The sequence below is a fragment of the Pseudopipra pipra genome, chromosome Z, assembly GCF_036250125.1.
Source record: "Pseudopipra pipra isolate bDixPip1 chromosome Z, bDixPip1.hap1, whole genome shotgun sequence".
NCBI lineage: Eukaryota > Metazoa > Chordata > Aves > Passeriformes > Pipridae > Pseudopipra > Pseudopipra pipra.
The window spans coordinates 71,410,496-71,414,775 of record NC_087581.1 but is presented as its reverse complement, the minus strand read 5'-3'; positions in this window follow the sequence as shown (position 1 = coordinate 71,414,775).

Here is a 4,280-nt window from a genome sequence, read left to right as displayed (position 1 = left end):
TACTAGCTTGCACTTAACAAAACATTGTCTTTCTACATCTGTATAGCACAGAATAATATATTTTCTTGACTTCAACACAGCATTGATTTTTTTTTTTACATTAAATAATCCAGGTTCCGTAAACAGTTTAAAGTAGTGCTGTGTAGCCTAATTGACCCAGCAATGTTTAGACCATGGTAACTTCTGAGAGATGCAGCACACTTTATGTGCTGTTACGTAACTGACTGGCTATTTTTGTTTGTTTTGGGGTTTTTTTCCCATGGCAGTAATTTAACAGAGTGGCTGCTCACCGACCACTCCGGTTACTTTATTACTACACTATTTGGAGCTGTTTTCTAGTAAGTAATAAATAAATTATAATTGTCCTCTGCCATAGTGGGTTAACGGTGCCTTTGCAAAATGGCATCCAGCTTATGCCACACTAGGTAAGCAAAAGACCATGAAATGATTATGTGCAGCTCAAACTTTCAGAACAAAGCCAATCTTAGATTCAGATTTGAATTTGAAAAGAAACACTCTCTTTCTTCCCTGCCACCTCTTTTTTCCTATTTCTTTCTCTCTCTCTCTCTCTCTCTCTCTGCCTCACATTTACTGTTAAATAAAATCCATACCACTGATTTTGGCATATGGTCTTGTTTGCACCTTAATTCAGGCTGAGACATCTTTCTAATAATTTTAATAACTGGATCATAACAGCCAGCAAAAAGGAAGGACAGAATTTAAGATAGTTTCTTTTACCCCAACCTTTTTTTTAATGTTCATATTGAGTGCTTACTTACTCTGAGTGATTGCTCTGTGTCCTAATGGACTTTATTATTAGGGTAATTCCAAGGATATGCAATTGATTTTTTGCCTCCTTTGTTTCATCCTTCTTAAATATTATCATTGAAACTAAACACATTTACCCTCTCTCCACATTCAGTATCCCAAGAAAAGCCACCTCTGTAATTCTGCCTCTCTCTTCTAACACAGTCTTTCACCATTTTTGGTACATGAACATGCACTTCATAGAGCTACATATAAATATACTATTATTTGGATGCTTACAGACATGTTTCTATAAAAGTATCCTTATTTCCCTTGCTGCTGTATTGGGCTTTGTTGTTCCAGTCAGTTTTTTAATTCATTGTAAAAGGCAAGGCTTGACCAGTGTGAGGTTGTAGAAGGAAAGGACCTGTTGTTCATACCTGTAGAGGTCATCTCACCTCATTGAGGAGAACATCTGTCTCTCTCCATGTAGAGGGAAAGGGAGCTGCCTGGACTAAATAGGTCTTGTGGCTTAACCCCAGCAGACAAGTGGGCATCACAGCAGCTGCTTGCTCACTCCCCCACCAGTGGGATCAGGGAGAGAATTGTAAAAGTACAGGTGAAAAAAAACCATGGCCTTGATAGAGACAGATTGATAGGTTAGCAGGCAAAGCAAAACTGCACACAGAAGAAAAGCCACACAAGGAATTAATTCTCTGCTTCCCGTGGGCAGGGGTGTGTTCAGCCACCGCCAGGAGAGCACGGCCCCATCGTCCCTAATGGTCACTTGGGAAAATAAAGCCCCATCACTCTGAATTTCCCCCCTTCCTCCTTCATCACCCAGCTACTTATATTGAGCATGACACTTTGTGGTATGGTAGGGTCCAGTTGGCATCAGCTGTGTCTGCTCCCAGCTTCTGGTGCACCCTCAGCCCCCTCGCCAGCACGAAGCAGGAGAAACAGAAAAGGCCTTTGTTCTGTGCGAGCCCTGCTCAGCAACAACAGAAACATCTTTATATTGGCAACTCTGTGTTCAGCACACATCCAAAACACAGCCCCATACTAGCCACTGTGAAGAAAATTAACCCTACTCCAGCCAAAACTAGCGCAAGAGGAAGGATAGGAGAGCTAAAACCCTGTGGCTAGTGAGTGTGTTCCCCTACATGGTCATACAAGTCAGCTTCCAGTGTAAAGTTGCTTTTTTAAGGAGTTACAGATTTGAATAGATCAATGAGTGAGTAGCAATTGCTCTCCTTATACAACCTGCTTACTTGAGGCAACCTTGTGTCACCTCCCTGTGATGTCTGTAAGAACAGCCAGTATTAGTGCAGCTCAGTGTGATCAGTCAATATTGACTTGTTCTTTTGGAGAATACTTTTAGGGGTCCTCACTGATCTCACAATTTTTTGAGAAATAGTGAGTTCTGTAAAATATAAAATCTTCTGACGCTTCCATTTTCTGTACTCCTACTTCCCTTCCCAAATTATAATTCTCCTACCTCTTTATCACAACGACCCAACTGTGCAGGGGACAGCTGGCCAGGAAAAATCAGGAATTAAATTCATATGCCTAAGCGTACAGTGGCTTTGTAATGTGGTTATAAATTAATAAACAGGCCAACAGTCTTTTTAAAGGACCAATCTGAACAACAGCAGGAACTGAACCACCAAAGAAGGAAAGGAAATTCAAAAGGCAAAGGATCTTTACAGCAGCTCTGGACAAAAGCTGCTGTACAGCAGACGTGTTAAAGTGAAACAGCGCCTCAGTGCTCTCCTCGCTTCTCTCTGAAAGCTAAAGCAGAATAACCTTTCTTATCTTACATATTAAATAAAGATATTTGCCATATGACTCTTATAAAAGAACACCTCTTACGCTTCTTTATTTCCTGTTTTCTCTACTGAAATTAATAAAGTACTGTGGTAATTTCCATGTGACAGACACCGTCATACACAGCTTTCAGAGCATCAGGTGTAGAGACCCACATACACTGACTTGAGTTTTGGGGTGGATTGTGGTGTGCACCACTCACAGCACCCTCACAGGCTGCACTTTGATCTGAGAATCTGAAACTAGAGATGCTCTTGTAGGATCCATTGTGGGCCACTTCTCAGCACCTGAGTGTGACATACATACATCAGACTGAACAACAAATCTTCTTTTGCCCTTCAGTTTCATTATGATTGCAGTGGAACCACTATAACTCATTATAAAAAGTAGTACTTCGATCAAGATAAATTATACAAAAGAGGTTAAACGTTTTCTCTGTACCCTTTATTCCTCTGGTTAATTTGGAAGAGATTCTGGGTCCTTTGCAAAGAGCATCCAGGTATGTACTTTCAAAGGCACTCAAGCTCAGCTCTCCCTCTCTTTGCAGTTTTAGTGGAGCTGGACTTCAGACACACTTGACTGCATGAAATAAATTTGTGGATTATTCAGAAAATGTGCACAGAAGGTGGGTGAGAATGCCAGTTAAAATGCTGATGAACTAAATGTGACAAGTGTGCACGAGTTTGAATGAGGGGACGTGTTAAAAATGAAAATATTTTCCACTGGGAAACAAGAGTAGTAACGAATGAACAAAACAAAATTGAAGGCTGGCAAAATTTTGTGATGCTTCTGGTGTTTCCCTGGAATATGATACTGTAAACATTTGTAAAGCAATTAGTGACTGAACTGTGCAAAACTCAGGCCACTGAATTGGCACATCCACTGTTGTACAGTAGGGTGTAACAGAACCAGGACAAAGCATAGTAAATGATGGCACATTAGAAGAACAAAAGAAAAAACAAAACCAATAGGGATTAATAAGAGTCCTGGGGTGTTTATTACTAAAAATAAAATGCTTCTTGGACTGCCATGTGCAGTGAGGTGAAATCTGTAATAAATACTCAATATTTCATCACTGGTTCAAATGCCTATCAACATGCATAAGCATTCAAGCTTGTTTTTTGATTCCTTCCTCAGTCAAATATGAATTATTTCTTACAAGAAGAAATAATTGTTTAACTGAACTGCTGCTACTGCATCTTCTGTATTGCAAGAAGTGTTAAAATATCATATTTGACATTTTTTGCAACAGGTGCTGATATAAAATGCAGTAGTAGTAAATTTGCAAAAACATCAGGAATTTTATAGAAATGAGGAGCAATAGCAGGATCCATATAGCAAGTTTCAATTTTTCACAAGCACAAAGTTTTATCTGCCATTATTTTTAAGTAAATATTGAGATATAGATTAGCTTTCCAAATGATTTTGATTTTTGCTGGCCAAAAGGAACACCCACTGATAAACTTTTTTGGGCAGATTGCTTTGAAAGGTAGGTATTTGCCACAGTATAATAAAGGAAGAGTAAATATTGGATAAGATAATACTGGTCCAATTCACTCAGGACTGATTTGTATAGCTGAAGGCTCTGGGACTCTGCCTAGCATGTAAGAATCTGTTTAGATTAAAGAATTGCCTTTACAGTTTTTAAAAATATATAATATACTTATGAAACAAATACAATGCAGGCATCAACAAGACTTCTAAAC